General features: G+C 44.3%; 1 protein-coding gene and 1 long non-coding RNA gene across 6 annotated transcripts in view; one reads left to right on the top strand and one right to left on the bottom strand.

Moving 5' to 3' along the window:
• dgkg (diacylglycerol kinase, gamma) overlaps positions 1–23,959 on the top strand; it is a 985,082-nt gene that overhangs the window by 722,263 nt on the left and 238,860 nt on the right. The gene's annotated exons all lie outside the window — the stretch shown is intronic.
• LOC140393306 (uncharacterized) overlaps positions 5,616–23,959 on the bottom strand; it is a 149,038-nt gene continuing 130,694 nt past the window's right edge. Inside the window, exons 1-3 of one of the 2 annotated variants that reach the window (XR_011935572.1) lie at positions 11,262–11,345; positions 10,469–10,562; positions 5,616–5,725 (exon numbers count right to left, since the gene is read on the bottom strand). This is a non-coding gene — a long non-coding RNA (uncharacterized lncRNA). Of the gene's footprint in view, positions 5,726–10,468; positions 10,563–11,261; positions 11,346–23,959 lie in introns of those variants that run through there. The other variant, XR_011935573.1, reaches the window with a different exon arrangement.

Here is a 23,959-nt window from a genome sequence, read left to right as displayed (position 1 = left end):
CTTAATACACAATACCAGTTCCAAAATAGCCCGGTCCCTGATGGGTTCCAGAATGTACTGTGTTAATAATAATAATCTTTAACAGTGTCACAAGTAGGCTTACATTAACACTGCAATTAAGTTACTGAGAAAAGAAATTTCTCTGAATACACTCTGTGAACCCATCCTCCAGGCTGTCTTTGCCAATTTGATTTGTCCAATTGATGTGAAGATTAAAGTCACCCATGATTATTGCACTACCATTCTTGCAAGCCCCCATTATTTCTTGACCTACTGTGTAGCTACTCTTAGGGGTCCTATAAAGTACTCCCACCAGTGACTTCTTTCCTTTGCTATTTCTTGTCTCCACCATACTGACTCTACATCTTGATGTTCTGCAGCAAAGGATGCAAATAAATTAAAACAATTTATATCACAGGAGAAAAAGTGATGGGAATGATAATGGAGCTTACAACTGATAAACCAGATTGCCTGCATCCTAAGATGTTAAAAGAAGTAACTGCAGAGATGGTGGATGCATTGGTTATAATCTTCCAAAATTCCTTAATGTCCGGAAAGGTCCTATTGGAATGGAAAACCACAAATGTAACACCTGTACTCAAGAAAGGAGGGAGACAGAAGGCAAGAAACTTTAGGCCAGTTTGCTACATGGTTAACGAGGTAATAGCAGAACATTTAGAAAATCATAATGCTATCAGGCAGTGTTAGTATTGGTTTTTGAAAGGCAAAACACGTTTGACAAATTGATTAAAATTCTTTGAGGATATAACAGTCGGGATGGATAAAGGGGAACAGTTGGTCTAATGTATTTGGATTTCAAAAAGGCATTTGATAAGGAGGCACATAAAGGTTACTACATCTGATAAGAGCTTATGATGTTGGGAGTAATATGTTAAGCGGAATTCTCCATTTCTGAGGCTAATGCCACACCACTGGAGAATCCGAGGGTGATTCACGACGGGAAAATCGGCACAAACCCCTCACCGATTCCGGTACTGGTGAGGGGCTATCACCAGTGCCGCATTGAACACCCGCGGATCACGGAAAAAGGCTGGAGAATCGGTGGGTGCTGGGCTGCACATGCGCAGGCCCGACAAGCTGCACCATGTTGGAACCCTAACCTGCCTGCCCTAACCCCACCGCTCACCCCTTGGCCACCCCCACACACTTCCCCCAGCCCTAGCAGCAGCCCCCTGGTCAGCGGCACGGATACAGAGTTTGGCGGCGCTGGACACTGTCCACAGCCGGCACGCCAGGTTCCCGACCGCTGGGACCACATGTGGCCCGTGCCATCAGGAACTCGGCCCATCGGGGCGGCGCATAGTGGGTGGGCCAGCTAATGGAACTCCAGTGGTTTTGTGACTGCGTGCCGCACGTCCCGATGGTGCTGTTTAGAGGGGGCGTAGCATTGCAACTTGGCGTCAAACCGGCGCCTGCCCCGAATCTGGCATCGGAAGCCACTCTCTGATCCCGATTTCGGTGTCGGACTACAGAGAATCCCGCCTATTATCTTGGATAGCAGATTGAAAACAGCGTCAGGATAAATGAGTAATTTTCAGGCAGCACAGTTGCACAATGGAAGCACTGCTGCTCACGGCGCCAAGGTCCCAGGTTTGATCCCGGCTCTGGGTCACTGTCCGTGTGGACTTTGCACATTCTCCCCATATTTGCATGGGTTTTGCCCCCACAACCCAAAGATGTGCAGGGTGGGTGGATTGGCCACGCTAAATTGCCCCTTTATTGGAAAAAATGAATTGGATACTCTAAATTTATTTTTTTTAAAGGGTTGTGTTCAAGATAACAAACTAACTCGTGGAGTGCCACTGGGATCAGTGCTGGATTCTCAACTATTTACAATCTATATTAATGACTTGGATTAAGTATTGTAGCCACATTTTCTAACCGTATAAGGATAGGTAGGTAAGCAAATTGTAAAGAAGATGCAAAGGGCCCATAAAGGTATATAGATAGATTGAATGAGTGTGCAAGGATTTGGCAGATGCAGTATAATGTGGGAAATTGTGCGGTTGTCCATTTGAGCAGGAAGAATAGAAAAACAAAATATTATTTGAATGGAGAACACCTGTAGAATGGTACAAAGGGTATCAGGGTGACACGTTGGTGCAGTGGTTAGCACTGCTGCCTCACGGCACTGAGTACCCGGGTTCGATCCCGGCCCTGGGTCACTGTCCGTGTGGAGTTTGCAAGTTTTCCCCATGTCTGCGTGGGTCTGGCATGCAGGTACAGCCAGTAATTACGATGGCAAATGGAATTTAAGAGGGATAGAGTATAAAAGTAGAGAAGTTTTGCTACAACTATACAGGATATTAGTGAGACCGCACCTAGAGTACTATACAGTTTTGGTCACTTTACTTATAGAGGGTCATACCTGTGTTGTAAGCAGTTCAGAGAAAGTTCATTAGGCATGTTCTCTCGGTGCAGGGTTTGTCTAATGAGGAAAGGTTGAGCCACCTGGGTCTAAATTTATTGGAGTTTAGAAGAATGAGATGTTATTATTGATGGATATCCACATCTGAGGGGGCATGACAGGATAAATGCTGAGAGGTTGTTTCCTCTAGTCGGGGAATCTAGAACTGGGAGGCACAGTTTAGTAATAAGGGAACTCCATTTAAGATGAGGAATAGAAGGAATTTCTGCTCTCGGAAGGTCCTCGAGTCTTGGGCATTGTTATCCCCAGCGAACAGTGGAGACTGTGTCATTGAATATATTCAAGGCTGAGTAAGATAGATTTTTGACCGAGAAGGGTTATGGGGGTTAGGCAGGAAAATGGGGTTACAGCCACAATGAGATCAGCCATATTGAATGGAGAGTGGACTCGAAGGGTCAAATGTCCAACTTCTGATATTTCTTATGTTCTGATGCATTCTAATGCTTTTGGAGAGAGCAAGGTCTGCATCATGACTTCTGCCAATCTTGAGCCCGTCTCCACGACAGTGACAGGAGCCTGTGTGGCAGGCCACCCAATTCACCCAACATTTGGGTGTGCGTGTCCATTCATTGCTTCCCTATACACCGTCTATTAATCCTCATCTGAGTCTTCTCCAGCAGTACTTGTCTGTTACTTGGCCATCCAGCATGCTGGCAAACCAGCCTTCACTTACCCCTGGTCTAATTGTAATCCAATCATTCCCAGTGACTCACCATGTGCTGATCCCAATTCTATGCCAGTCTCTAAAGTAACTGCATGGTTGATATTTCTCAGTGTCATAGAGTTTCACAGCATGGAAAGTGGCCCTTTGGCCCATCACGACCGTACCGGCCATCAAGCGCCTAACTATTCTAATCCCATTTTCCAGCACTTAGTCCGTAGCCTTGTATGCAATGGCATTTCAAGTGTTCATCTAAATACTTCTTAAATATTGTGAGGGTTCCAGCCTCTATCACCTTTTCAGGCAGCGAGTTCCAGATTCCCAACACCCTATGGGTGAAAAAGGTTTCCCTCACATTTCCTCTATACCTCCTTCCCAAAATACCTTAAATCTATTTCTCCTGGTTATTTACCCCTCCACTGAGGAGAAAAATACCTTCCTATCCACCCTATCGATGTCTCTCAGAATTTTATACCCCTCAATCAGGTCCCCCCTCAGCCTTCTCTACCCCAGGGCGAACAACCCCAGCCTATCCAGTCTCTTGATAGCTGAATCGAGCCAGCCCAAGCAACATCCAGGTGAATTTCCTCCGCACTCTCTCCTGTGCAATCACTTACTTTCTGTAGGATGGTGACCAGAACTGTACACGTCTGAGCTGTTCTCTATGATCATCTCTTTTGCAAGACAAGGAAGCAGATAATAGAAGAGAGAAGAGCAGAAAGGAGGCCTGCAAAAAAGAGGGGAAGGGAAGTATCAGTGGCTGTGTAGCATTGTGTTTGGATGATGTGCCTGCCGTAACTGAATAACGAGTTACTGGGGGCAGTGAAAGATTGGCTTGAGGTTGGCAGCATTGGTAATTGTGTGAGGATGAGGTGCAATATCTGAATATTAATGAGAGTCCTGGGTGCCAGGGAGTGCTGCTGGGTGAGTGATGGGGGTGCAGTGCATTTATTGGTATTGTGATGGATAGGAGATGTCAAATGAAGGTTCATCCACTGACATTGAACACCCCATGAGGCCATTGGACTTTTTGTGGCACTGCTGCCAGATCCTCTGATCTAGATTTATGACCTTCTCCCATTCCCTTCTGTGCCCAATCCTTGAGGATCTACTGCCCCTCCCCCTCCCCACAGGTGCATGATGTCTCTCATGTCCACTTGCACTACCAATGCTTTCATCACTTTGGATTTCCAGAGTGTCAATTTTCCACAAATTTCCATTGTCGCAATTGTTTTATTCAGCTTGCCTTGAGGAGACAGCCTGCCTTTAAGAAAGAGCTGGCTGCCTGTACCACATGATTGACAAACAACCTTGCCAGTGATACCTGCTGTCTGCAGAGCTCACTGGCAGCGTTAAAGAGCAGGGAGCTATGGCGGAGGCGGACCAGCATTTGCCACAATCATTCCGATGAGATTGGTACACAAATTTTGATTCTTACCCACGTCAATCTGAATGGGTTCAGGCAGGCCGCCAATCACAGTCCCCGTGCCATAAAATCGGGGCAGATGAATTTCCAGCCCTGTTGTGTTATGTCTCATCAAATGTTCTAAGAAAGCTTTGTACTTCTGCAAATACATAGATGGAAACAATTCGATAGGGTACAGAAAATGCTGTTATGGAAAGGTAAAATACCTTGTACAAGCTGATTTATTTTCAAAAGCAAATAAATTACCTTTGGGTTGTATGACATGAGAGCGGGTAAAGGGGTATGCTCCTAGATCCCCTGTACTCCGATGGTAAAAGATGTGAATCACCTCTCTTTTAAGCTTAAACTACTTTGTCCAATTGTTCATTCTTCTGTCTGCAGGTGCCACTTCCTCTCAGCAGTCCCCTGCTTATTGGTATGGCTCAGATTGGGAAATGGGCAGAGTAATAGCTCAAACATATGTTTCTCACTTTGATACATTCAGCATGAGTGCTCCATACCACCTTTTTTGTAGTACAAATATACTTGTACTAGATTTAATGTAGAATGCTCGCACATGTCCAAACCAATTCAGATCATCAAAATTCATCCCCTTGCTTAAAAATATTTTTTAAAGCTCCTGTTTAAAGCTGTGAATGAATATAAGAATATCATTGAGTTAATTAAATTGATTGATGTTTACATCCATTTTTGAAGTGCTTCAATAGAATCATGTATTCGTAGTCAGTTGCTGTGTAAGCATCCAGTTAAAAATTTATATTGGCAATTCTCAATTATGAAAATTTATGAGTCTTTCTAATAGCTCTATCTGAACCCAGTTAACCTAAGATTCGATTATCTGTCAACAAAATCCTGATAAAACTTCCATCAATATTTGTTGTCCTGAATGTTTTATCGTAAAGAAATACTTTAACATATTAATAATTACATTAATGCAACCTGATAAGGCAGACAGCATTCTCAAAAGGTTCTTGGGATGAATTAACATTTTTTGAAATATATTAGTATAGTCGTCAGTATAATCTGTTTCAAGAGTTGACACTTCAAGTAAAACCAATTTAAATGAATAGAGATGTGTTTATTATTTGGATTGGGATACAGAAATAAGTTGTTTGCAATTTTTGATCAGTGATTCTCAGTGAAGAAAATTATCTTCCATGAAGCATCTCATAAAATCCTGCATATACAGCTGTTAGAAAAAATATAGATTAGACAGGTTAGTAGCTATTACATTGGATAGATAACTAAGTGAAATTATCCAAGCAGTTTGTTATATTAACGAGCATGGATCTCATTGTGTTGTGGTCCACGTAAAATTCCACAAGGCTCGATTTGAACTCTTGCTGCTAATCATTTTCATTAAGGATTCAGAGGAGAGTTTAAAAGGCACCATTCATAAATTCACTGATGATGTAAACATCTGTGCAGGAATTAGTAATTCAGGCAAATTTATTGGCTGCAGTCCAGTGGATAGGTCTATGTCATTTAATGTGAATACTTATAATGCTGTGCACTTGGAGTTCATAAATTCCAGGCCAGTTTAAACACTGTACGAGTAACTGACCATCAGTGGTGGAAAATCAAGAAAAAATTCTGAGAATAATAGTTGATCATTTGTTTAAAGGTGCAATAGTACTAAGGACTGATCCTAGAAGAGGGCGATGGTGTTTTGGTTTGTATTTACATGGTTCCTTTCATGATCATATGACCTAAAGTGTTCACTTTAGAGGAAGGTGGGCCTTGGTCTCATCCAAAAGACAGCGCCAACACAAGAACAGCATTCTCACAGCACTGCACTGAAGTATCACCACAATTATGTAGAGTGTAGACTGAGACATAAATCTATGTCCTTGCGATTCAAAGATGAGTGTTCTACTGCTGAACCAGGGTTCACAATATAAGACTTGAGTATGTCTGCTGTCGAATTATTGTGTTCCTTCTTAGTCTTGCATGTGTTGGTAGGATATTGGAGCTCTGAAGAAGTTTTGAAAGGTGTCAAGCACAACAACTAATATTGGAACTTTTAGGCTCCAAAGTACAAGCTCATTTAATTAGAGAATTGCAAACTCACAGAAGATATAAATGAAGTTTTGTAAATAATGAAAGGATTGGACTTAACATGGTTGGGATTTTCTTTCTGAGATGGATATGGATGCTAAGCTCAAAGTCATCCATATAAAATCTAGAGTCAAAGGGCGGGATTCTCCACTCCCACGCCGAAGTGGCCGCGCCGTCGTGAACGCCGTCGACGTTCACGACGGCGCGGAATGGCCCCGGTCCCGAACGATTCAGGCCCTGACAATGGGCCAGGATCGGGGCCGCGTCATCTACACGCGCCAGGCCTTGCCGCCCACGTAAAAGCGGCGCCGCATAGATGACGTGGCCGGCGCCGCATAACGGGCGTCAACCGCGCATGCGCGGGTTGGCCTGCGCCAATCCGCGCATGCGTGGTTGTCGTCCTCTCTAAATCCGCCCCGCAAGAAGATGGGGGACGGATCTTGCGGGGCCGCGGAAGGAAGGAGGTCCTCCTTCAGCGAGGACGGCCCAACGATCGGTGGGCACCGATCGCGGGCCACCCCACATTCCAGGTGAAGCCCGGTGCAGGATCCCCCCTCACCCCCCCACAGGCCGCCCCCCCAGGGTTCACGCACCGCCCACGACTGCAGCGACCAGGTGTGGACGGCGCCGGGGGGAACCCGCCGTTTTGGCCTGGCCGCTCGGCCCATCCGGGCCTCAGAATAGCGGGGGTGCCGGAGAATCACCATTTTGGGTGTCTCCGGCGATTCTCCGGCCTGCGGCCCGCAAAACTCGGCCGGGCCGTTCCCGCCGCTTGGGAGAATCGCGGGAGGGCGTCGGGCCGGCGTCCCCGGAAATTTTGGCGGCCCAGGCGATTCTCCCAACGGGCGTGGGAGTGGAGAATCTCGCCCTAGATGTCAGGAAATATATATTCCGGTTTCTGGAATGTGCTGCTGAAATGTACGGTGAGTAAGGGGTTGTTGCAATACTTCAAAAGGGAATTTAATAAGCTCCTGAGGGAAGAGGATATTTCCATGTAATAGAGGATAAATTGCTTGCTAATTCCAAGTGTGAGGAGTTATAAACTATCATAGTCTTCTGGAGCTTTATTTGCTTTCAAAGTGGGAAAGTTGGTATCCTTGAATTCCTCATTAAATTCCTCGATGAAGCTGCAGTTTTGGTGACGCTTCTTTGTTTTCTCTTTCCTTTTTAAAATTTTTTTTCCAATTAAGGAGCAATTTAGCGTAGCCAATCCAGCTACCCGGCACATCTTTGGGTTGTGGTGGTGAGACCCACCCAGACACGTGGAAAATATGCAAACTCCACACAGACTGTAACCCAGGGCTTGGATCGAACCCAAGGCCTCAGTGCCGTGAGGCAGCAGTGCTGACCACTGCGTCACCCCTTGTTTCCTCTTTCTAAGAGAGATTGGGTGCTTCAGTGATACATGTAGAATCATAAAATTTACAGTGCAGGAGGCCATTCAGCCCATCGAGTCTGCACCAGCACTTGGAAAGAGCACCCTACGTATGCCCCACGCTTCCCCCCCATCCCCTTTATCCCCATAACCCACCCAACCTTTTTGGAGACTAAGGGCAATTTAGAATGGCCAATCCACCTAACCTGCACATCTTTGGACTGTGGGAGGAAACCAGAGCACCCGGAGGAAACCCACGCAGACACGGGGAGAACGTGCAGACTCCACACAGACAGTGACCCAAACGGGAATCGAGACTGGGACCCTGGCGCTGTGAAGAAGCTGTGCTAACCACTGTGCTACCATGGTGCCCCTTGGTTCCATATTGCCTGGAAGGCCTTTTCAATACCTTTCTGTCTGTTCACGAGTGAAACTTGCTAGGCTGACCTTTAATAGTAAAAATGTGTAACATTTACAACACAGCACATTTCCACCATGAACAGGTTTTACAGGAACACAGGACAGTGCAGTGATACATGCAATTTGACCAGGGAGCAGTACAACAAGGAAAATGGATAATTTCTTTAAAAGGACACTGGAATAGGTCAGTGTTTTTAAAAATGTTTGAAAAGGACTTTAAGGGTTTGCTTCAATTGTAAAGGGATCAATAGTAAATTTCTTCAATAACAAGAAATACTGGTGTGCCCTGGCGACACTTGACATGCAAGCAGAGCTAATAGAAAGGAAGATTCAAAAAAGCCATGTAGCTGGCAGACCATGAGGAGAGATGCAATCAGAGGATCTGGAGGGTGGAAGCACATATACAGATATAAATTAAAAACAGACAAAGACAAAAAGAGGAACACAGAGTTCTTGTGAGGAGAAGAAGTAAATCACCCTGAGGAAGAGATCAGATTTTCTTTTTGGCAGAAAAAGCCACAGGAGTTCATAGAAACATAGAGTTTACAGTGCAGTTCTTGGAGGCACTGTGCGAGCTGTCTAAAATGATTTACAACCTGGAAAGCTACATGACTAGCTCGGAGACACTACGGGTGTTTTCCCAGAAGTGGCCAAACCATAAACCCAATTGTTATTGGCTGGTCGGTTGAAAAGAAACACTGGAAAGCTGCACCATCAGAACTGTCATGACCCAATAAAATGATTTTCAAAAAAAAAAACTGGCATGACCCAAGTGAGAGAGGGTTCATGGAAAAGTGCCTTGCTGATGATAATTGTGTCTGTGGAGACTCAATGATGAAAGGTGTTGTCGGGTAAGATGTCTGAACTACCCTGCTTGAATAAAGAACAGCATATTTTAGAACTGTGAAGCTACGTAGTGCCATGTTTCTGCTGGCAATGATGTGAATGCTTGTAGTTGAGTAAGGGATATCTTTGTTGCATTCTCTATTTAAAATAAAATTTACCTTTCTATTTGAAGTTTCATTTCCCCGTTGATTCATGTTTAATTTGCATTGAGGAAAATGCAACAAAAAAGTAAAGTCCTCTTGGTGATTTCTCCATTTGGGGATCATTTAAATAAATTTGGTTAATTTGGTTTGCAGTTCCCCACAGAATCGTAACAGATGTTACACTAGCAGCCAAGTTGCCTCATGAGCAATCTAGGTCGAAACTGAATACCAGTATCACTTTACCAGTATGTAATCACAAGCTGGACAAGTAAACCAGCATCCAATGCAGCATTTAAACTGTGTTTGCCCAGCAGTAATTAAGCTTTGCGCTTAAGCATTAGTTAAGAATATGGATAAGCAGTTTTGTTCAGGGTTAGCATGTATAACTTGTTTTGTTTAAAACTTCTCAGCAGTTAAATGGACTAATATTTCAGTTTTCAATTATAGTCATTACATAGAAAAGCAAATGCTGGAGATCTGAAAGAAAATGGAAAATTCTGGAAAGACTCAGCAAGTTGAACATCATCTGTGGAGATAGAAACAGGGTTAATTAACCTGAAACGTTAATTCTGTTTCTCTCCCCTTGATGCAGCCTGAGCCTCTTGAGTATTCCCAGAATTTACTGTTTTATAATACGGAATGGTCTTGTTTAATAACCAACCACTTTGCACAGACGGCAAATACCATGAATAGGAATTCATGCTGTAAGAATATTTTTATTCTACAGAAGGACATTTGTAAATTTAATGTTGCCAAATGCAGATTATTCCATCAATGTGAAATTCAGTGCAGGTTAAAAATAAGTACTTGCATTTGTATAGCATTATGATATGTCCCTAAGAGCTTCACTGTATCGTGACCTTTGTGGAGGAGGGTTTCAACAGAGCTGCATTGGAATCTACTTGTTGTGCAACACTGTAATTTGGGCCTGATCCAAGTAGTCTATTTTTGGGGCTGTAGCTTCTGCCAAGTTAGTAATTCATCCCCGTTCAAGATGCACAGAGGCAGCTTAATCTTTGCTCCTCGTGGAAATCTCAAAACATTCACATCCCACATTAAGACATTTCTGGAATGTATGAACAGAATTTACCTGGATAGTGAGCTTGGATGCAGGAGGGGCAGGACAATAGGGAGTGCTGCTTCAGGACTAATCTCTGGCACATTCCTGTCATTGGAGAAGTTTCCTGGAAGCAAGTAAGGATACGGATCAGTTGTCTGCTGAACAGAAGTGAGCATCCAATTTAAATAATGAAGGCCCCATTTAGGTCCAATGGCAGTGGAGCATTCCCACACCAGGTGGGAGGCCGCCACCCTGCAGCTGGCTGGGGGGCCATTGGCTCCATCACCAAAGAGGGAACCATTAACAGCAAAAGCCATGGCCCAAATGGTGGCAACTTTTCTAATCTGAGGAGCCTATCTGCTTGGTCCATATACAATCATTATTTTTCTGCCTCTGAAGGACATCTCTATTTTGACACCCCCCTGAGTTCTCCTATCAGCCTCAGGACTACTCACTTCACCGAATATAGCTGTGAGGCGCAAGAGCTGTTTTCCCGCTCTCTTCGTGTCGTGTGTGTTGTAGCTAGAGAACATAAGTATAGTTCGCTCCGAGTGCATAGTATAATATTCATAGTTAATCTAAACTATCTTGTTTAATTTGACGACTAGTAAAAGTATTAAAGAATCGAACTCACAAGTAAATTGATTAGTTACTCAATAAATAATTTGTTATTACTGGAAGACTTTGAGTATTCATCATCAAAGTTAAGTTCAACTCGGCATAAACAAATGAGTAACATATATTACTCCCAAGTAATATAACAAAGTCCACATACAATAGATGGTGAAGGTGGCCAATTAGGAGGCCGTCTCTAGGAAAATACCTCCCCTGGTCTGATTCCTGTCAAGTGTGGACTCGAGTCCCCCATTTGGTCCAGCGTGGATTCCTGAAGATCACGGGAAAATCCTGCCCTGTATGTTAGAAGGGGCTGAATTGGTGGTCATAGTTTAAATTGATTTCATGCAGTTACGATCTTACTATTTTTAGCTTACTCTAGTAAAGCTAGCCATCTCAGTTGGATCTTATTTACAAATGTCATTTCTGATCTGGCCAGATTAACTCCAAGCACTAGCTTGAAATTAATGGTTTGCCTTTGGCATGCACAAGGAAAATGAGGATCCTGTGTCATTGCACATTAGCCTCATTCTGCACCACAGGCAGTGTATTCTATTGCTCATCTCCTGTAATATCTCATTGGAATGGAGTGGGCGTTAAGGAGATTAATGTGATTCCTCAGGATTACTTAGATTAAAATGATGCTCTTAGTTCCTCTTCTACATTACTTTATTTGAATGAGTTGTTTCTATCTATCGTTCCTTTTGAAGCAGCACAGATTTTATTAGTACTGCCTCAGGGATAACAAGAACATGGATGATGTTCTTGCAAAATAAAGAGAAAATCCAGATTTAACTATTGGTGTGTGAATCCCCTTTCACAACCTGAAGGGGAACCTAGCTGACTAAAAACGCAGAGCAAATTGGCAAATTCATCGATACTCCCTTTCATTGTTCTTGCTCTGTAGTCCTGAAGTTTAAAGGTACCTCTTCAAATCGTTCCTTCTGATCCACCCATTGTTGTGGAATCAGGGGATCTACTGATGAAACTGTTGAAATTGTTGAATAAAGGATGTTGTTTCTTTGTCTATTTAAGTATCAGCTTCTGTAATCTTAGTTTGTGAAAGTGTTCTATAAAACCAAGCTCTTTCTTACAAAAGGATAATACCGTGAATGCTGGAAATCTGAAATACAAAACAAAATGCTAGAAATACACAGTGGGTTTGGCAACATCTGTGGAGAGGGAGACACAGTTAATGTTACAGATCAGAACTCTGCTGATAGGTCATGTTTCTCATTCTATAGAAACTGGAAGACCTGCTAATTATTCCACCTTTTTCTGTTTTCCTTTCTTATATAGCTTTAAGTGTAGTACTCTTCATTTTCTATTCATAGCCATATTCATCAAATGCATCTAATCACACCAATATGCAAAAAGATGCAACTTTCTCCAAGATCACAGGCTTGATTTTTCTTTCATTTGTTGGCAGTGTGTCCAAATAGAGCTAAATGCACATTTACAATTAATTTTGGCTCAATTCAAATTTTAGCAGGTATGTAAATAAGGTGGCCGCTGAAAAGAGTTGAAAACCTGGTGAGTTATGCAAATTAGGGTTATATAATGGAATATGTGGCGCAGTTTAAATAAGACCCAGTTGTTAAAATAAACCAGGCCTGAAATTTAGGCAAGTACATTTTGCATTTACCTAACCTCGCCCTCCTGAAAACCTGCTTGGTCTGAAATATTTGTATCCATTTTTTTTTTTTAATTTGTTCGTGGTACATGGGCATCGCAGGCTGTGCCAGCATTTATTGCCCATCCCTAATTGCCCTTGAGGGATGGTCATGTGCCAACCACATTGCTGTGGGTCTGGAATCACATGTAGGCCAGACCAGGTAAGGATGGCAGATTTCCTTTACTAAAGGACATTAGTGAACCAGATGGGTTTTTACCGCAATCGACAATGGTTTCATGGTCATCACTCAACTTTTAATTTCAGACATTTATTGAATTCAAATTCACCATCTGCAGTGGCGGGATTTGGACCTGTGACCCCAGAGCAGTACTCTGGGTCTCTGGATTACTAGTCTAGTGACAATACCGCTACCCCACTTCTTCCCCATAATGTAGGTCTGCCAGAGTGGCTATAATATAATTATTAGAGATAACTAGAAAATAGATCAGCTTTGGGAAAAGTACCAGAATTCAAAATCACTAGGCCCGGACTGCAGCTCCCAGGGCTGCAAAAGGAAATTAGAGAGGAACTGCCGGAGACCCTGGTGACAATTTTTCAATCCTCCGATATCTAAATTGTACATGGTATCAGATGTGAAAATGACTGTTCCCAAAAGAAGGGTAAGATCTGCCAAGTACCATTGGATCAGTTAGTCTAATATCCACCTTGGGCAGACTCTTAAAGGTCATGATTAGCGATACAACTGGTGAGAATTTTGAGCTACATAGCAAAAAGGGACAGTCATCACATTTTTGTTGAAGGGAAGTTTAATTATCAGAAAACATCGAACCAGTAAAGCTGTCTTTCTTCAGACAATAGAAGACTAACAGAGAGATGCCCTGTTGGTGGTGTTCAAAAGTATGACTAAGTTTGGTAAGGTAAACATAGAAGGGACATTTCCACTTGCATGTTAAATCCAAAACTTGGAAAAGGCAACCAAAGGGTACTTATTATGTAATGTGTATTTTACCATAGTTTTCCATGGACAAGTTCTGGAAAATATGTTAAGAATCCCGCTCTGAGGGCAGCGTGGTGGCACAGTGGTTAGCACTGCTGCATCATGGCGCCGAGGTCCCAGGTTCGATCCCAGCTCTGGGTCACTATCCGTGTGGAGTTTGCACATTCTCCCCGTGTTTGCGTGGGTTTCACCCCCACAACCCAAAGATGTGCAGGGTAGGTGGATTGACCACGCTAAATTGCCCCTTAATTGGGTAAAAAAATGAATTGGGTACTCTAAATTTATTTTAAAAAAGAATCCCGCTCTGATTCAGATGTGGACAAAAGGAGAAAAAAACGATGTTCGTACACACTGTACAGCAACATCTACTTGGCCTTTGCGTTTTGTGGATTGTTAATGCCTCTTTCCCTGTCTCGGAACACTTAATTTGCAGGGAGATGCTCTCAAATTCTGTTATGGTTCCAAGTAAATTGAAGCGTAATTTCAACACAAAACACCAGTCGCTCTGCAGCAAGGATATACAATACTTCAAACACCTAAACAAAGAGTAAAGTAAGATCAGCATTTTGTTATGGGCCAGGGGTTTAGAAGACTCCAAGGTTGACCTGTAACTATTTATTGATTTTGGCTACAATGAGCACAAGAGCCTGCCTTTTATTCAACAGACTTCTTAGGGGCAGCACGGTAGCACAGTGTTTAGCATCGTTGCTTAATAGCTCCAGGGTCCCAGGTTTGATTCCCGGCTTGGGTCACTGTGCGGCGTCTGCGTGGGTTTCCTCTAGGTGCTCCAGTTTCCTCCCACAGTCGAAAGATGTGCAGGTTAGGTGGATTGGCCATAATAAAATTGACCTCAGCATCCAAAAAGGTTAGGCGGGGTTACTGAGATAGGGTGGAGGTGTGGGTGCTCTTTTCAAGGGCCGGTGCAGACTCGATGGGCTGAATGGCCTCCTTCTGCACTGTAAATTCTATGATTCTTAGATGCTTTTAATCAAAAAAATAAGCTTTATTCTAAGAACTTGTATAAATACACACAGCATGAATTTTTATCAACTACAAACATAAAGACCCCACACAGCTACAGTAATTTTTGTATAACCCTTAATGAAATCTCCCTTAACTGCTCCAATTCAATAACAAAATCCAAGTGAAACCAGAAACCCCTTTTCAAAGGTGTGGCACAGCACCCTGCATTCTCACTTGTTATTGATATTCTGTTCCCCTTTTCAATCAGGAGATTTGAATTCCTTCCAGAAAGCAATTATCTCTTTTAGGTTACCAAGCAGTCTGGAAACAGCTTTTAAAATAAAGGTAGAGAGACACTTCTTTCAACCTGTGCAGTTCAACCCAGTCCAAATTCAAACCGAAAGTAAAACCCACAGAGCCACAGCCCAGCTCCACCCACACAATGACATCACTGAAGCCATGTGATAAGACAAAAACATTTCTTAAAGGGACACTCCCATGACAATATGATGGCATATATGCGGGTTTCAGATAATGCGCGGTATGTGAGTTGTCCGGTGGTTGATCTCATCGTGCAACCGAAGAACCTGCATAAAATTACTGAAAACCCAATTCTGCCAGCAAGCTAAAGTGGTGTGAATGTAATATTGGGAGCTGATGCTGCCAAAACAATCAATAAAGTCTCTTTTTCTGATACAATCAAACAGTGTATTGACCAAATGACAGTTGGCAGGAATGAACAGAAAATTTGCCCTGTCGATCGATGACTCCACAAATATTAGCGGACACTGCCAGCTCTTAGCCAATGGCAGGTATGTTGATGAGGATTCTATCAAAGAGAATTTCTTCTTTTGCTAAGAATTGCCAAGTCATGCAACTGGATAGAAACCTTTCATGTCACAGCTGCTTATCTGAAGGAAAACAATCTTAACTGGACCAAGTGCAATAGCATCTGCGCTGACAGAGCAGCTTTCATGATGGGAAAAGTCAAGGATTTATGAGTGAGGTGAAAGAACAGACTCCTGACATCCAGGTCCGCCACTGTATCCTCCTCTATGAAACCTTTGTTTCCAAAACAATGCCACCTGAGCTTGCTGATCAAACAGTGAAAATCATGAATTATGTGAAGTCAATCCTTTGAAATCGCGCTTGGTTACTATATTGTGTGAAGAGATGAGAGCCGAGTACCAGAGTTTATTCATGCAGCCAGAAGTGCGATGGCTGTCTTGGGCAAAGGTCCTCCCTCCTGTTTATGAGCTCCGTAATGCGCTGAAAGTGTCTTCAGCTCTGCCTGAGTTGCCACACAAGATTTAATATGGGATGATTCTTCATGCATTAAGCTTTCATATCTTTCAGATATATTCAGCCATCTGAATGAGCTGAATGTTAAAATGCAAGGGAAAATGAGCGCATCCTGACTGACACAGATCAACTTCAAAGCTTCAGATTAAAACTTCAGATTGGCAGGAAAAATGACAAGTGGGTTGATTGAGATGTTCAAGCTGGCATCAGCGAATCCTCCTTGGCAAAACCATACTTAACCTCCTCTCCACAGATCTTAAATCATTACAAGAGAAGTTTGAATGCTACTTCCCCTCCACGAGTATGGAAGACTTTGCCTGGGTACATGATCTATTCACTTTCTTGCGAATCATCAAAGACATTGCAAATTCCGCTTGCTCTTTTAATGATAGAGCTCAGGATGGATCGTACACTGAAGCTGAAGTTTGCAGAGATGCCTCTGAACACAAATCTGCTTGCGGTACAGTATCCATCTATTTCAGATGGCGATAGCAGTACTCTTACCATTTGTCACAACCTATCTTTGTGAGTTGGTATTATCAACACTGAATTATGTAAAAAAACAAAAGGAGGGAGCCTCCACCCGTCAGTGGAGCAAGACCTGAGGTTGCCCTGTCATCAGTTCCTCTCCAGATCAAGAGACTGCTCACAGTGTCATATGAACGTTGACGGTAAAATGCTGCTCACACTGAGAAACACGGGCTTTTTTAAAAAACTGAAAACAATTGAAATTTCTCATGAGAAACACTTTCAAATTGTGTACATTTTCAATAAAAACATTGTATTTGACATGCAACTGTTGATGAGGCTTTTATTTTAAACTTTTTGAATTAATGAAAATTGTATTAGATGGTGGTTTGTTGTGTGTTTAGGAGGTTTTGGAGATAAACGGCCTTTGCTCGAGGACAGTTCAGTTGGAGAAAAAACGAGGTGTTCCTCAAAATGTTTTATAGTATAACGCTATGCTGTGACATATAAACGGTTGGGAGCCACTGCAATGCAGAGCAGTTGAAGCAAATAGCATAGAGATGCATTAAAGAGGAAGCTAGATATGATCAACATGGAAAAGGAATAGAAGGGTCGGTTGAAATAAGGTGAGAAGAGTCTCATCTGTATCAGAAACAATGATAGACTAATCAGGCCAAATGAAAGAACAAACTCAGACCTGCCTGTGTATAGCACCTTTCACAACCACCGGATATCCCAAAGTTCTTTTCAACCAGTGAAGTACGTTTGAAGTGTAGTCGCTGTTATAATCTATGTAACACGGCAGCCAATTTGTGCACAGTATATCTCCCACAAAAAGCAGTCTGATAATGATCAAACAATCTGTTGTTGAGTTCTTGATTAAAGAATAAATATTGGTGAGGATACAGGGATTAGCTCACCTGCTGTTCTTCAAAATAAAAGCCATGGAATCTTTTACATCCACATCAGAGGAAAGACAGGACCTCTGTCTCATCCGAAGGATGGCCATGTCCAACATTGCAGCAGTACTGCATTGGAACGTGAACCTTGAATTTTGTGGCCTGTATCTGTGCTGTAATTTCTTAGTAAAGTTGGGTTTGATAGATTTACTCAGGGTTTACTGAAGAAGTGATTGATTGCAATAGACATAGTGTGTATCGATTTCAAAAAGCATTTGGTAAGATACCTCTTGTTAGAAAATTCAGGTAAATGGTGAAAGAACATGACCAACAGGAATCAAATAGTATGTCAAGTAGTACAGCAGATGTTTGAACAGAGAGCGAGCCCATAAAGCAACAGGAGTTCAGAGAGAGAGCATATAAAGCAGCATGTGTTTGGAGAAAGAGAGCAGCTAAGAGAGAGAGCTGACAGTGTAAATTCATGACAGGAATCCCATAAATTGATTGGTTGAACTTTCCATATTGAGCACAAGAGGAGATGATTGGTGAGTCACAGGTGAGTTACTATATTAGTCCTTATTGTAGAAAACATTTTATATAAAGTTAAAGGTATGTCAGTTCAGCTCATCTATGTGGAATGTACATTCTGTGAATGTGGGACGTCATGCAGGCACAAAGTGCCCTCGATGACTACATCTGTAGAAAGTGTCACCAGGTGCAGATACTTGAGTTCCGGGTTGCGGAACTTAAGCAGTGGCTAGAATAACTGTAGTACACCAGTAATGCTGAAGATTACATGGATAGGAATTTTAGAGAGATGGTCACATTACAGCTAAGAACGGCACAGGCAGAGAGGGAATGGGTGACCACCAGAGGATCTAAGGTAAACCGGCAGTGCAGGAATTCCCTGAGACCCACTCCCGAACCGTTTTTTCCTGTTAGATACTGGTGAATGCGATGGTATGTCAGCACGAGCTAAGTTTGTGACACCACAGGTGGCGAAGCCGCACACTGGGAGGGAAGGAGGAAGAGTGGAAGTGCTATAGTGGTAGGGGAGCAGACAGGCATTTCTGCGCCCATAGATGTGATTCCAGGAAGGTATATTGCCTCCCTGGTGCCAGGGTCAAGGATGTCACAGAGCAGCTGCGGGACATTATTTTGGGGAGGGTGAACAGCCAGAGGTAGCTGTCCACACTGGGACCAATGATCTAGGTAGGAAAAGGGATGACATTCTGAAATCAGATTTTAGGGAGTTAGAAAGGGAATTGAAAAGCAGCACTTCAAGTATAGAAATCTCAGGATTGCTCTTGGTGCCACATGTTGGTGAACATTAGGATAGGAAGATTGAGCAGTTCAACATGTGGCTGGGTTAAAAGGTGTTTAGGAAACACAGGAAAAGAAGAAAATGAGGGGATGGGGGGCTCCTGGCAGTATTGATTAAAGATGTGGCATTACAGTAATGGAGAGAAAGGATGTTCCATGGGGATCAAGAATGGAATCTCTCTGGCTAGAGGTAAGGAATGAAGAGGCTGCAATAACATTGATCGGTGTAGTATATAGACCACCAACTAGTGAAAGGAATATAGAGAATCAGGTTTTCGAAGAAATTAGGGAAAAGTGCATGAATTAATTGTAATGAGGGACTTCAATTATCGAAATATCGACTGGGATAGGAATAATGCAAACAGGCGCGAGGTCCTGGAATATGTTCAAGATAATTCTCTGCAACAGTATGTTTCTGATCCAATAAAATGGCAGGCACTGTTCTTCTTGAAATCTTTTTATTGGCATTTCTCATATATATAAACAATTGAAATGAAATGAAAAATGAAAATCGCTTATTGTCACAAGTAGCCTTCAAATGAAGTTACTGTGAAAAGTCCCTAGTCGCCACATTCCGGTGCCTGTTCGGGGAGGCTGTTAAGGGAATCGAACTGTGCTGCTGTGGGTGGTGCTGCTGATCGCCCGCTGAGCAGGATTCTCCAGCGTGTGATTAGGGAAGCGAAAGCAAGGGAATTAAGCCCCCTTCCCCATGTGTAGCTCTGGCTGCTCCGATACCCCGAAGGTTGCCACTATCGGGCATGGCTTAACCCTCACCCCCACAACCTTGGACATTGCTTCGGAGAAGGCTGTCCAGAACCCAGCAAGTTTGGGACAAGCCCAGAACATGTGGGTGTGGTTGGCCAGGCCCCTCTGGCACCGTTCACAGTTATCCTCCACCTCCGTGAAGAACTTGCTCATTCGAGTTCTGGTCAGGTGTGCGCTGTGCACCAATTTGAGCTGCATTAGGCTGAGCCTTGCGCAGGAGGAGGTGGAGTTAGCCCTGCTTAGTGCTTCGCTCCAGAGTCCCCACCCTACTTCCGTCCCCAGTTCGTCCTCCCATTTTTGTCTGGTCTCGTCCAGTGGTGTTCGGGCTCTGTCCAGTAACTGTCCGTATATTTTCCCACATAGCCCCCCTTCCTTGCTGCTTGTGCCTTTCAGGTCCTCTAGTAGTGTGGTTTCTGGGGCCTCTGGGTACTCTACTGCCTCTTTGCTTAGGAAGTGTTTTATTTAAAAGGCAGCCACTGTTGGGCATGGTTCTGGGGAATGGGTTGACCTCGGTGGTTTAAATATCAATGGGAGAGCATTTAGGGGACAGTGACTGTTGCTAACTTTTGGTTGGTTCAATTTGCTCTGTTTTATAACCTTTGCTCTAGAGTCGCCAGGTATCTTTATGATCCCGCCACGAGGTTCAAGTTCAAGTACTGATCAATAACTCAACACACCAGTTAGTAAGATTCAAATCAAAACACATTTATTATACACAGTCAATCGCTACTCATGCATAAATTCTACTTAATAACTATCTCTATCACTAACAGGCCTATACTTAGCTTTGGACTGGCCCACCAGGTCAGGGTAACAAATGGCCTTTCGTTCGGGTTCTGAAACTGCAGGATTCAAAAGCTGGTATGGACTGGTAGCTAGGAGCGCCTATCTCGTAGCGTGCGTTGACTGGAGACTTACTTGGTTGATGCGGCAGCGAGGCAGGTCACTGTCAAGGGTTAGTTCGAGCTGCTGAGTGACCCTGCCAAGAAGACCGATTTGAACTTGGGGACTCTACTTTATAGTCCCCAGGGGCTTCCCGCCGTTCAGGGCGGACCCTGTACCTGGTTCCAAGTGATTGGACTTCGTCCCGATCACTTGGATCGATTTCTCTAATACTGGAGTTGTTCCCTGATCGCTGGGCGGCCCCTAAGTGTCCGTTGGCCTTCCTTTGTCTTGGCTCCTGCTGGCGCCGAGGAGTCTAGTTTGGCCTTATTCACCTTAAATGTTTCAATTGTTCCCGGGATCGCTCATTAGTATGCAGGCGGCTGCTGGTTTCAGTGCTGTCTGGTCTTCTGCAAAGTCTAATACACAGGAAACTTTGCACCTGCTAGTTTTTGCCTGTGTGTGCTGAATTTCCCTGCAGTCTTTGCGGATCTCCATTTTACATCGGGAAGTGGCAAACCCAGGTGGCTGCATGACCATTGTATCAAAAGGTTTTAGTTGGCCATGGAAAAGGACAAAGAACAATCCAGAGCAAGGATAATTAATTGGGGGAAAGCCAAATTTGATGAGAAGCAAGTTGGAATCGAATGTTGTCAGAAAAGATGGTGGCAGAACAATGAGTCACCTTCAAAGAAAAAGTATTGCAGGCAATGTCCTGAAGGGGACAAATAAATCCAGAGCACCATGCATGACAAGAGAAAAAAAAAGTTGCAGATGGAAAGGAAGATGTGCGCGCACAACAGGTGTCGGGTAGAAAATGGAGAATCAGGCTGAACATAGACTGATCAGAGGGGAAATGAAGAAATGAATAAGATGAGCAAGGAGGGGGCATGAACAGCTGACACAAACATGATCTTCAAGACCACATCAACAATGAGAGGGTGGTAAAAGAATGAGTAGGACTGATTAGGAATATAGAAAAGGGGACTTGCTTGTGGAGACAGGAAAAATAGTGAAGGCATTAAATCAGTACTTTGCATCTGTCTTTACAAAGGAAGAAGATGCTTCCCAGGTTGAGGTGAGAGAGGAGGTACCTCATGCACTCAAATCATTTACAATGGGGAAGGAGGATGTGTTAGAGAGGCTATCTTTACTTAAAGTTGACAAGGTCCCAGGGCCAAATGAGATGTATCCAAGGGTACTGAGGGAAGTGAGAGTGGAAATTGCAGAGGCACCAGTGATAACGTTCCAGTCTTCCTTAGCCACAGGGGTGGTGTCAATGGACTGTAGAAGTGTGAATCATGTGTTCAAAAAGAGGTGCAAGGATAAAGTCGACACGGTGGCATAGTGGTTAGCACTGCTGCCTCACGGGACCCGGGATCAATTCCAGCCTCAGGTGACTTGTCTGTTTGGAGTTTTCACTTTCCATCCATGACTGCGTGGGTTTCCTCGGGATGATCAGTTTCCTCCCACAGTCCAAAGATGTACAGGTTAGGTGGATTGGCCACGGTAAATCTCCCCTTAGTGTCCATAAGGTTAGGTGGGGTTCGGGGATAAGGTGGGGGCGTGGGCTTAGGTAGGGTGCTCTTTCCAAGGGCCGGTGCGGACTCGAATGGCCTCATTCTGCACTGTAACTTCTATGACTCTAACCAGTCAGTTGACTTCAGTGGCAGGGAAACTTCAGGAAACTGTATTTTGAGAAAAAATTAATAGACACTTAGACAAGTGCCGATAACTAAGGAAGGCCAGCATGGATTCATTAAGGGAAAATCATGTTTAACTAACTTGCTGGAAAGGGCGGCATGTTGCACAGTGGTTAGCACTGAGACTACAGCACTGAGGACCCGGGTTCGAATCCCGGACCTGGATCACTGTCTGTGTGGAGTATGCTAAAATGTGCAGGCTAGGTGGATAAAGAACAAAGAAAAGTACAGCACAGGAACAGGCCTTTGGCCCTCCAAGCCTGCGCCGATCATGCCGCCCGACTAAACTAAAATCTTCTACACTTCTGGGTCCGTATCCCTCTATTCCCATCCAATTCATGTATTTGTCAAGACGCCCCTTAAACGTCACTATCGTCCCTGCTCCCTCTTCCGGCAGCGAGTTCCAGGCACCCACTACCCTCTGTGTAAAAAAACTTGCCTCATACATCTCCTCTAAACCTTGCCCCTCGCACCTTAAACCTATGCCCCCTAGTAATTGACCCCTCTACCCTGGGAAAAAGCCTCTGACTATCCGCTCTGCTGTGCCCCTCATAATTTTGTAGACCTCTACCAGGTCACCCCTCAACCTCTGCTGTTCCAGTGAGAACAAACCGAGTTTATTCAACCTCTCCTCATAGCTAATGCCCTCCATACCAGGCAACATCCTAGTAAATCTCTTCTGCACCCTCTCCAAAGCCTCCACATCCTTCTGGTAGTGTGGCGACCAGAATAGAACACTATACTCCAAGTGTGGCCTAACTAAGGTTCGATACAGCTGCAACATGACTTGCCAGTTTTTATACTCAATGTCCCGGCCAATGAAGGCAAGCATGCCTTATGCCTTCTTGACTACCTTCACCACCTGTGTTGCCACTTTCAGTGACCTGTGGACCTGTACACCTAGATCTCTCTGACTGTCAATACTCTTGAGGGTTCTACCATTCACTGTATATTCCCTACCTGTATTAGACTTTCCAAAATGCATTACCTCACATTTGTACGGATTCAACTCCTGTAGCGCACAATGACTTACGAGAGAGACGAGTAGAGATGAAGTCGATGAGGCTTTATTAAGCGAGACTTGTCCCCAGCAGTTCAGCAACAGAATGGTGCGGCGGGGAGAAGCTCGGGTTCTTATACTCCGCCTTCAGGGCGGAGCTAGGAGTCAACAGCCAACCAGGACCCGGGATCTGTCAGCCAATAGCATCACGGCTTCACAGTCCCACATGACCCCTAATACATACTACCACATTCACCCCTTGTTAAAAATGAACCCGGCGGGGTGGTGGTTCGCATGGTGGTAGGGGTTTACAAGGCTGGTCCTGGGAGGAAAATGTCGAGCATGTCATTACAGTTTTAGTAAGAGAAATTTTTTTTTTTTTTTTTTTTTTTTTTTTGTTAGAGTCCAACAACATTCTTGGTGTCACGCTGATGCCACGAGTCGAGCGGGCGGTCTGGTCTTCCTCGTCGATCGCCTCAGCCCCGGTGGTGGTGCAGGTGCTTGTTCCGGCGTTGCCGTCTCCGGGAGCGTTTCGGTGTTTGTTCCTGTTTCACTCCTGGGCGGACACGGGACGAGGACCGATCCTCCCGGGAAGGGGGCGGTTGCGGGGTGCGCCCGTGGCAGGGAGGGGATGATCGGTGTCGGGGGGGTGTGTGTGTTGCCGGCGGGCGCCAGGTCTCGCAGGGAGACCGTGTCCTGTCGGCCGTCGGGGTACGCCACGTGGCGTACTGCAGGTTCGCGTGGAGGAGGTGAACCCTCTTGACCAACGGGTCCAACTTGTGCGCCCGCACATGTTTCCGGAGCAAGATGGGTCCTGGGGCCGCCAGCCAGGTCGGCAGCGACGTTCTGGAGGAGGACTTCCTGGGGAAGGCAAGGAGGCGCTCATGAGGCGTTTGGTTAGTGGTGGTACACAGCAGCGACCGGATGGAGTGGAGAGCGTCCGGGAGGACCTCCTGCCACCGGGAAAT

This window comes from Scyliorhinus torazame, chromosome 2 (genome assembly GCF_047496885.1).
Source record: "Scyliorhinus torazame isolate Kashiwa2021f chromosome 2, sScyTor2.1, whole genome shotgun sequence".
NCBI lineage: Eukaryota > Metazoa > Chordata > Chondrichthyes > Carcharhiniformes > Scyliorhinidae > Scyliorhinus > Scyliorhinus torazame.
This window is presented reverse-complemented; position numbering and strand designations above follow the sequence as displayed.